Here is an 11,429-nt window from a genome sequence, read left to right as displayed (position 1 = left end):
AGCTTCTTTAATAATTTAAAAAAAATGTTTACTTATTTATTTTGAGAGAGAAAAAGAGAGAGGCAGATATCAAAAGTTAGTTGCTTAACTGACTTAGCCACCCAGGTGCCCCTTTAATAAATTTTATATAGCTTTTACTGGATGATCTTTTGCCTCCTTGATTAAATTTATTCCTAAATATTTTATTCTTTTTCAGATCATCATTAATGTATAGAAATGCAACTCTATTTTATATGTTGATTTTGTATCCGGCAATTTTACTGAATTTGTTTATTAGTTTTAATAGTATTTTGGTGGAGTCTTTAGGGTTTTCTATATGTAAGGTCATGTCATCTATAAACAGACAATTATGCTTTTTCCTTTCCATTTAAAATGCCTTTTATGAGTTTTTCTTGCCTAATTGCTCTGGCTAGGACTTCAATAGCATGATTGAGAGAAGTGATAAGGCTAGACACTCTGTTGTGTTCCTTATCTTAAAGGAAAAGTTTATGATTTTCACCATTGAGTAGGGTATTAATTGTAGGCTGGTCGCACACTCACACACACAGACACACACAGACACACACACACACACAGTCACCTTCCTTATATTTACCTAATTTGTTGAGGGTATTTATCATGATGGATGTTAAATGTTGTCAAATTTTTTTTTTCATATCCACTAAGGCAGTCCTGTGATTTTTTTCCTTCATTTTGTTAAAGTAGTGCCTCACATTTACTGATTCACATGTCTTCAACCACCCTTGCATCCTGGGAATAAATTATAAATCCACCTTGATCATGATGTACAGTCATTTTAATGTGCTGTGGAAATGTTTGCTAGTGTTTTATTGAGGAATTTTGGACTTATCGTCAAGAAAGATACCAGCCTGTCATTTTCTTTTTCTTGTAATGCTGAGATATCTGCTGATATCCTACTGGGGATTCCCTTGTATGTGATGAGTTTATTTTCTCCTGCTGCTTTAGAAATTTTGTCTTAGATTTTTGACAATTTCATTATAATGTGTCTGGGTGAAGTCCTTTTTGGGTTGAATCTGTTTGGAGATTTTATGAGTTTCATATAATTGAATGTCCATGTCTCTCTCCAGATTTGGGAAGTTTTTAGCCATTATTTCTTCAAATATAATTTCTGCTCCATTCTCTCTCTTTTCTCCTTCTGAGACTTCTTTAACTCATCTATTGCTAACTTGATGGTACCAAACTCTTTTTCAGCCTTTTTTTTCTTTTTGCTCCTCTAAAAGTATAATTTTAAATGAGCTGTCTTTGAGTTCACAGATTCTTTCTTTAGCTTGATCAAGTCTTTTGTTGACACCTCTACCATATTTTTCTTTCTCTTTTCATTTTTTGTATTCTTTTCTTTGGTAATCTTTTTAAAAAAATTTTTTTTAACGTTTATTTATTTTTGAGACAGAGAGAGACAGAGCATGAACGGGGGAGGGGCAGAGAGAGAGGGAGACACAGAATCGGAAGCAGGCTCCAGGCTCTGAGCCATCAGCCCAGAGCCCGATGTGGGGCTCGAACTCACCGACCATGAGATCGTGACCTGAGCTGAAGTTGGATGCTTAACTGACTGAGCCACCCAGGCACCCCGGGAATCTTTTTTTTTTTTTATAATTTTTATCTGTTGAAAATATTTTGTTTATGTATTGTTTTCCTAATGTTCTTGAATTATTTATTTGTGTTCTCTAGTAGCTCTCTGAGCCCCCTTAAAACAATTATTTTGATACTTGGTTAAGCCATTCATGGATCTCCATTTCTTTGAGATCAGTTAGTGGAAAACATGTGTTCCTCATGTGGTGTCATGTTTCCTTGGTATTTTATGTTTCTTGTGTTTTTTTTTTTTTTTTGTAATATCTGTACATTTGATGAAGTAGTCACCTCTCTTAAGCTTTACAGTTTGGTTTTCTACAGGTGAGTGTGAGGGACTACCTGTGTGAAGTGTAGCAGTTCTGGTTCCAGAGAGGGTATGGCAGTGTAATCTCTGTTCAGCTATAGTAGTGGATCTCAGCATCAGTGAAAATTGCAGTGGCCTGTGGTGGCCACGACTGGTGGTATCTGCAGCAGGGGCAAGTGCAGTTAGGTGTTCAGTGGCAAAGCCAGCTGGAGTCCTCCTGATGTCTTTTACTTCCATGGAAGCAGTCATGGTTGGAGCATTCTGTCTTAAACCTGGGTCCAGTTTGCAGGTGCACCTGCAGTGGCAGTGGTAGTAGTGTCTAATGCAGAGGCATCTGAGGAGTGGCCACAGAACTAATGTTTGGAACATGAATATCCTTGGAGCAGCCATGTATCTGGGGTCCAGAATGCAGGCACACATTGTTGCTCCAGGGTCAAAGGCATGGGCACTCTCACTGTGGCAGAAACTTCAGCATCTAGGTGCAGGGGTTTACAAAACCATGGAAACAAGGGCCAGGATGGGAGCTCGCCTACTGTGGTGGTGGCTCCAGAGTTTAAGATGTAGGAGTGCTTGAAGTGGCTGTGAAGCTGAAGTCTGAAGCCTGGTCATATGGTGCTCAAACAGCAGCTTCCTTGGTTGGGGGGAGTGGTTCTACAATGTCTTTCTCTTTAGGGGTCAGTAGTGGTGATGACCATTGAAAGCTGCTGGTGTCCTCTACAAAATGAGCTCTTCAGATTCATGCTGGTGAACACTATGTGGGCATTCACTGTGCAAAATGTGCATAATCCACGGCTGCTATCTGCCGTGAGGGTTGTTGAGGTCCTCAGTAAAGGCTGACAGGGTCTTACACACAGTAGGCTACTAGGGACCATGGTGGCACCCACTAAATAGGAAGTTCTGATAAACTCTGCCCCTTTCTTTGTTTCTGACCACCCCTGACATCTCAGCTATGCCAGTCTTTCCAGCAGTCCTTCATGTGCAGTGGTTCTCTGTTTTTGGCTCCATTGTGTTGCTGCAGGTTCTGAGTGGACTCTTGAGCCCTCCTGGGGGCTATTTTCATTTGTGGATGGCTATCTAATAGTTGTTTGTTTTTATGGGGGGCACAAAGTCTGATCTCTCCTATCCCAACATCTTGCTGATATCACCTAAAAATTACACACACACACACACACACACACACACACACACACACACGTGCGCACGCGTGACAATGAAATGCATTTAAAACAGTATCAAAAATATTACCAAGGGGCACCTGGGTGGCTCCATTGGTTAAGCGTCTGACTCTTGATATCGGCTCAGGTCATGATCTCATGGTCGTGAGATCTAGCCCTGCATTGTGCTCCGCACTGAGCACAGAACCAGCTTAAGATTCTTTTTCCTTCTGCCTCTGACCCTCTACTGCTTGCATGCTTGCTCACATATACTCTCTCTCCCCCCATCAAAAAAAAATTAAAAAAATAAAAAAAAATGACCAAAATATCACAATACTCAGAACTCCTATTTTTTAGATTTAAGTGTTACTTCATTTATAATTTAAAATATACATTTGAAGTTAGGATGCCAAGGTTTTATGACCGTAAATAGTTCTGTTAAGTTTTTATAACTTCTGATAAATTATTATAAATTTTCCTCTGAGCAACATTTTGGTTATATTTGATAAGTGTTAATACATAGGGATATGATTGGTTATTTGGTAAATAACCTTTTATTAAGGCTTTGATTTTTTTTTATCTGGGAGTGTCCTTAATTCTTTTTTTCATTTCCAGTAAAGGGAATTTCTTTGATTATAGTATTTATTGTGATTTCTAGTTTTGTTGCATTGATTTACTATCTAAAGTACTATCTAATCAATTTTTTAGATATTTAATGAGTGTGTTATACTCTTAACACTAATATTAGGATCATAATAAAACTGAAACCAAAAGTAAATTTGAAAACAAGTGGGAAACCTTTTTAAAAATAAAATAAGCTTAATTATGTTTATATTAATAACATAATAAGTAGAAGTATCAAATATTAAAAAAATGCAAAACTAAATGGACAGGAATAAGACATTATACTAGGCATCTTATCTCACCATATAAACTCATGAAACAAGTAGATAGAAAATAAATAATGGTGAGGAGGTTCTAATTGATAGAGCAGTGAAACTTGTAGTGATAATTCACATAAACTATCATTTTTATAAAGGTAATATATTAGTTATTTTTTTTACTTTATAATTTGAGACTTAGACATAACACCATAAAAGTAGTGCCATCAGGCATATAATAATTGATGCCTAGTTATTTTAAAAGTAATATAAATAGTTTGTCTTTGTCAAGCAAAGATTAAGTGGCATGCTGATGTGCTGCTTTAGGGAAGGACCTGCAGTCACTCAAATAGAGACCATTTCTTGGGGATTCAGGACACCGGACAGGAAGATGTTATATAATATAGACTTAGGAGTGGGTGCTATAATATAGAATTAGAAAACTTGAGCGGAAAGTATGACTAGGACTTTTCACAGCATTGGGTCTGTAGTAACATTTAAACAAGCATAGTACACGGTTCATCTTTTGTACATATCAACATACAAGAATTTATTAATAAAAAGGTTTAATATTTAATTAATAATAACATGTTCACAAGGAAGAAAATTGAGTAAATTATGTATTTAATGTTCAGTATTACATTTAGATTGTGCTCATTGAAATAAGGCCTATCATTTTAAAAAATATTTACTGTGTGTTTTCTAAATACTGGACTATCTGTAAAACAGACCAAAGCCCTCAACTTCTGGGAATTGTATTTTAAGTTGGGTACGGATGAAGAGATTAAAAATAATAAATATCAATTTTGAAACAAATATTGACTAGGTATATCTTTTTCGTTAAATTAACATGAATTATTTCTTATACTGTATCTGTTTGAATTATATTTTATTTTTATTTATTAAATCTTCAAATCTTTCAGTTTTAACCAGTTTCTGAAATCAATTTCATGAAATTGGTTTATCTCTTAAGTTTTTATGTTAGGGGACACTTTGTCACTTCTAGACCTTTTCCTCTTTCCTCTTTTCTTTCTCTTTAAAAAAATTCAATTCACTGAGCTTTGATAATGGGTATACATTATGATTATTATGTCAGGTATTTCATGAGATTTTTTAAAATGGATTTAGGAGTCTATTTTGAATTCCATGATTTTTCCTAAAGCTCTATGTATTTGGATTTTGATTCCTATTTTGTTTCCACAGGAGACTGCTGTAGCTGAGACCAAAGAAGTGACTTCAGGATCAGCATTTTAGGTAGCAAAACAGGTGAGCTATAATTTAAACATTCTGATGCTTCTCAAACTACACATTAGCACTCTTATCAACACCAAGTATGGACAAAGCAGTTTGTCTTTGTGGTAGTGATGGTTGTCTGTTGGTCACAACAAACACATAACGACACAAGCCTTTGTCATAATACTGAGAGCTATGTTCAGTTGCAGTGATTTTGTGAACATGCTGGAGTAAGGAAGAACAAAAACTCCATGTACCACAACCTCTTGTCAAATGCTTTTTTCCTTCATTAAGGTTTCCTGAAAAATGCATTTTGTAGCTGTTTGGTAAAATATGTGGCACGTAAAATTCAAGTACTAAAATATAAATCTTGTCAACTTACTCTGTTTTGATGGGGATTTGTATATATGTTTACTAAAATATAGGCACAACACAATTTCCATGCTATCTCTAAAATGTTTTATTAATTTTTAGAGATAGCCCAATATTAATTGTTACATTTTATAGGAAACTGTTTCTTTATGGTTAAAATTGCATAAATTTCTTGAAATCAATGAATTTACAAAAAAAAATTACATTGTAGGACACACAAAAAGTCTGGGAACAAAGTGGTATATAGATATAGATATATAATCTAAATTAATATTTTTAATGGGCTTTTAAAATATATTTTTGTTTACTGGTTTTCCTTAGGAATTACATCTCTGCAACTTAGGAAGCTGGAATTTCTTCCCATTAGAGATACAGTAATAACTTTGTAATTAGTGAAATCATTGTCACACGGCATAATCAGCTCATTGAACACATACATTATAGTAAGAAAAAATAATAAAAAATCCTTGATAGTAACATAACTGTCCCATTAAAGTCTTGATTAACTTTATAACAATAATGTAGTATCATTTTACTTTTATAAATTAGCAGACAAATTGGAAATATATCAAACAATGCTTCTGTATCTTTACAGAAGGGAGGGATGCTTAATTAAAATAATATAATGCTGGCAACATTAATTTCTTATTGTGGGGATTTAGCAACTCATTTCAGAATGTGAGGCCAAAATTATATTTCAGCAGTTTTATGTTAAATGTTTCAAGGAAAGCCATACGGCCCCTGGGCACCGCATGACAGACAGTAGTATCAGAAACAATTGATGTGTGTAATGACAATTGCCAGCATCCTTTCCAGATGAGCTGACCCACCCTGATTCCACCCTGCTGCTCCTGTTTGGTCAGCAGGTACCTTTCACCATCTGTTTCTCTCATAGCAGCTGAGTTGTTTCTCTTATTGTGCACCTAGATGGTAAAGCATGTTGAGTATGAAATATAGCTTGTAGGTCATGGGATATTCTAAATATTTGTTTAATTTGGTAAGACTAATTTTAGCTTTGAATGCATTTTCCTTTGGTGGTAGGAAAAGAGTTTTGATTCAGAGCATAATCAGACCAAGGCATGTAAATTTTTAATAGGGACCGTACATATAATTACAAAGATTGCTATAATTTGCTATTTGTATTATTAACATCCTTAGGACGATATAATAATCATTCCTTCTAACTAAGTACCTTGCATGATTACTAAACTGGCCATGAAAACTCTAGAGCCTCCGAGAAAACACGTATATATTCTGTTGGCTTAAAATCTAGACATAATTTTTGCTTTGTCCTTGTATGTCTTCCCAAAAGATCAAAACTTAACATTAAGTTTTTTAAAATCTTCAATTGAAATGAATTAATACTTCTTATATTTTAATAAAGCCCTGATTTTTAATATTATATTTAAGGGATTTAATTTACGTTTCCTTAAAACAATTCTTTCCTCTTGGTTTGAGTGAATGGGAAATAGGAAATTAAGTCATGCTAGGGGCAAGCCTACATTGGGATTCTTCTCAGGAGGGTAGGGTAGGGGCCCACGGAAGAGATGGGTAGAGGAATAGCTCACTTTTAAAATTTGTTTAAGCTTAGTTATTTATTTTGAGAGAGAGAGGAAGAGCAGGGGAAGGGCAGAGAGAGAGGAAGAGAGAGAATCCCAAACGGGCTCTGCACTGTCAGCACAGAGACCTTTGCAGGGCTCGAACTCACGAGCTATGAGATCATGACCTGAGCCAAAATCAAGAGCTGGATGAGATCCTTAACTGCCTGAGCCACCCAGGCGCCAGAAATGGTTCATTCCTGAGAGAAGGAGAGTAGCTGAAATCTGAACCTAGTCATTATCATCAACATTTCCAATAACATTGAATAATCTGACAGGCTAGTATTTTGAAAATGTTATTTTCATCACATTTGTCTTTATTTGTTTAATTATTTTAATGTAATGACAATGCAGAGAAAATCAAGAGTGTTGGTTTTGAGTTATTCCATTAGCTACTTCTGTAACCCTGGATTGATAATTCAAACTCCAAAGTATTTACAGTGGCCTTCCAGGTCTGGAATGATTGGGGCTTTAGTATTTCTGTGAACTTCCCGTTACTCTTGTCCTTCTCATTCACTTGGCTCTGTGTTAGTAGCTTCATCACTGTTCCTTGAACTTGCCAAATACACTCCAGCCCCAGCTTTTGCAGTTTCCTCTGCCCAGATCATACTTACTCCAAGCATTTTCACTTCCTTCAGTTCTTTGATCTAAAGTAACCTTATGGGGCGCCTAGGTAGTTCAGTCGGTTAAGGCTCTGACTTCAGCTCAGGTCATGGTCTAACGGCTCATGAGTTTAAGCCCAGTGTAGGGCTCTGTGCTGACAGCTCAGAACTGGGAGCCTGCTATAGATTCTGTGTTCCCTCTCTCTCTGTCCCTCCCCCGCTCACGCTCTGCCTCCCTCTCTTTCTCTCTCTCTCTCAAAAATAAGTATTAAACAAATAAATGAAGTAACCTTATCAAGTAGGCTTTCCTTGACCACTGAATGAAAAATTTATTCCATCCACAAGAACTTTTTCTCTCTCTTAAACTCCTTTAATTTTCCTCAAGCCCTTCCCAAGCATCTTGACCAAGTTTACATTTATTTATTTATTTATTTATTTATTTATTTATTTATTTATTTATTTTCTCCTCCTGTTTCCTAGAATATAAACTCTAAGGGGCACAGGCCTTGTCTGCTTTGCCTGTAGTATAACCCCTAGACTTTAGAACAATGCCAGGCATACAGCAGACATTCAATAAATAGTTGTTGCATGAAGTCATTCAGCAACCACTTAATAACCTTTTTATACAAGCATTATACTACAAGTGGACTAGAGATACAGTGCTGAATAAGACACAGGACTGCCCCTTGTGAAGATAAATTCTTAGATACAAATTATTTATAATCTGTTAAATCTGCACTTTGTTTAATTTTTCTTTACCTATTGCTCATTAATGAAGGGTTTAGTTCAGTAATCACTAACATTTCTTTTGGTTATAAAGTTTTATAATATTACTATTCTAAGGTCAAGTTAGAGTCCAAATCCTCCTTAATCTATCTTCATTTCACTGTTCTTCTTTATTTCTCTCTAAAGCCTCTTTTGTAAGCAGCAACCACTGTTCCTAAAAGTATGCCCTCAAAATGATCAACTCTGAACTTGTGTGAAAATTCTTCCTTGTACTGAAGGGCACTTGGGTGGCTCAGTTGGTTGTGTCAGACTCTTGATTTTGACTCAGGTCATGATCTCAAGGTTCGTGAGATCGAGCCCTGCATCGGGCTCCACACTGATAGTGTGGAGCCTGCTTAGGATTCTCTCCCCACCTCTCTCTCTCTCTCTCCTCCTCCCCACTCACATGTTAGCGCTCTCTCTCTCTCTCTCCCTCTCTCTCTCTCAAGATAAATAAACATTAAAAGAAAATTCTTCCTTGTACTGAGATCATTCTCTTTGCATATCTTTGTCTGTCTGAATTTTTATCTACTTTCAAAGGGGACCCAATTCCCTCTTATGTAGATTTTACTGAACCAACTCACAGTGGTTACAAAAAGAACCTGCTGATTCTTTTATTCAGTCTCGCAGTGAAAAAATAAATAAACTGAGAACTTGACACATTACTTCTTACTTAAAGTTTATAGCTCATTGAGGACAAATTTTACCTGTGTCCCCAGGCTTCCAACTCCGAAATCTTTTGCCTAGACCTGAATATCATGTATTCCTTTGTGTTGATGTCTTAGTCCTTTCAGGCTGCCATAAGAGAATACCACAGATGGGGTAACTTATACACAACTAAAATTTATTTCTCACAGTTCTAAAATATGGGAGGCTCCAGATCAAGTCACTGGCAGGTTTGTTGTGTGGCGAGGCTCTACTTCCTGGTTCGTAGATAGTCATCTTCTTGCTCTGGTCTCACATGACCCCTATCAGGGTCTCATTATAAAGGTTCTAATCTCATTCATGAGGGCAGAGCCCTCGTGACCTATTCATGTTGCAAAGGTCCTACCTCCAAATACTATATATCAGGGATTAGGTTTTAACATAGGAATTTGGGAGGAATATAAACATTCAGTTAGCTGAATAGATAGCTGTTAGCTATCTATTTATTTATAATACCAAGTAAATACAAATTAACTGAAGTATATTTTATATTGGAAGGTGCAAGACTGTTGACTTATGATAATTCTCAGAGCTTTCCAAGCTTTTCAAAAATATATATCTGATCCTTGTGTACCATTTCCTGAAAAAGATGTGTTATTTAATGACATCTCAGTTTATATAACAAATCAGACTACTGTAATTTCTTCTAGAAAAACATATTTACACACCCTTATATGTGTATATATGGGCAAATCTGTGTTTCATCTCTGTTTTTCTAAATGTAAAAAAGAAGACAGTAGAGATACTTCTTAGATCTATGCATTTTTCACTTAACGCTTTTTGGAGATTTTTTCATATTATATTCCTTTTTATTATCTAATGCTTGCAGACTATCCCATTATATAGAATATAAAAAGAATATAATAACTTAGTTAACTAAGTATCCAGGTATCTCTTAATAGACCCCTTAGGTATTTTCATTGTTCTGTTTTGCTATTCCTGATAAGTGTAATGAATGGAATATATATACTTATACATTTTATACACACACTCCACCTAAATATAAATAGTTTTTCATAAATTTATGGGCCATTGACTCTTTTTTGTGAACTACATGTTCCTATTTTTGGTTGATTTTTGTATTGATCCAGTCATCCTTTCCTTTTAAATTTGTGTGGGTTCTTTGTAAATTGAAGGTATTAGCTCTGTGTCAAGTGTTGTAAATATGTTTTGCCAGTTGTCATTGGTATTCACTTCTTTGAGATTTAAGACAACTCATGAAAGTAAGGCTGTGAAAGCTACTCAAAATTAAGTGGATATCCGAGGCAATTATTCAGCAGAGTCTATCCAAGAAAAAAATGCTCAATCACTTTAATATTTCAAAGGGAAATGTTAATTTGGCTTATTTTTTAGGAAATAAAATAACTGGCATAGCAAAATAATCTTTTCTTTGGAGTGCAATGGTATAAATAATATTTAATAGCTTCTGCAACACAGTTCATATATAATTTTAGATACGTTGTAGGTGTCACAGGAACCTTTTTCTTTTCTCACTTCTTGGTCATCTCCTGAAAGTAGTTGTCTCTGGTCATAGGGACGTGTATTGTGTCTCTTCAGTGTTACCATGCCATTAATAATTCTAACATAATTTAAAGTAAAAGAAGATTACATCTTGAGAATTAAATATTTAGCAAAGAATGATAGATAGTGACAATAATGTTAACCAAAGCAGTCATTTAAGACACAGGAATAAGTACCAAACACAGGTAGAATCCTCCCCTCTTGCCCAACATGGAGAGGTCTGCCTAATCTCCTGTGTTTCTCTGTCTTCATTTTTCCCACCACATACATGAAAAATCACAGTTCTTATTGAGAGAAAGTCAGTTGCATGGTCCCCTTTTCTGATCATTGTGCAGAAATTTTGAATCTTCCCTTTCTTATATAATGTTTTACATATGAAAAAATATTTACATCATTATTATTTTCATTTTCACACTTTCTGGCATGGTTTAGCAAATATGGTCAGGTTTCCACGTGAGCTCACCTCGTACACTTTTCTTCGTTTAAATCATGTTTATTGGTAGCATAGTGGTTTCGATTTTAATTTCTTTCTACTTGTAGTTTAACATAATTCTTCTTCCCATTTATTTGCTACATATGGAGATACCATTTAAAATGGTTTCTGAAAAACATTATTTATACACAGATGTTGTTACATACACATACAAAATCTTTTATCCACAATGCAATAACATAAATAATATCCAATAGCTTTTACCACAAAA

The 11,429-nt window shown here is 35.3% G+C and overlaps 1 long non-coding RNA gene across 1 annotated transcript in view; it reads left to right on the top strand.

The window, feature by feature from the left end:
- Positions 1 to 11,429, top strand: part of LOC123384442 — an 82,046-nt gene that overhangs the window by 16,192 nt on the left and 54,425 nt on the right. The window contains exon 2 of the long non-coding RNA XR_006595537.1: positions 5,133 to 5,195. This is a non-coding gene — a long non-coding RNA (uncharacterized LOC123384442). The remainder of the gene's footprint in view (positions 1 to 5,132; positions 5,196 to 11,429) is intronic.

The sequence above is a fragment of the Felis catus genome, chromosome A1, assembly GCF_018350175.1.
Source record: "Felis catus isolate Fca126 chromosome A1, F.catus_Fca126_mat1.0, whole genome shotgun sequence".
In the NCBI taxonomy this organism is placed as follows: Eukaryota; Metazoa; Chordata; class Mammalia; order Carnivora; family Felidae; genus Felis; species Felis catus.
The sequence above is the reverse complement of the archived record's forward strand: the minus strand, read 5'-3'. Positions and strand labels throughout refer to the sequence as shown.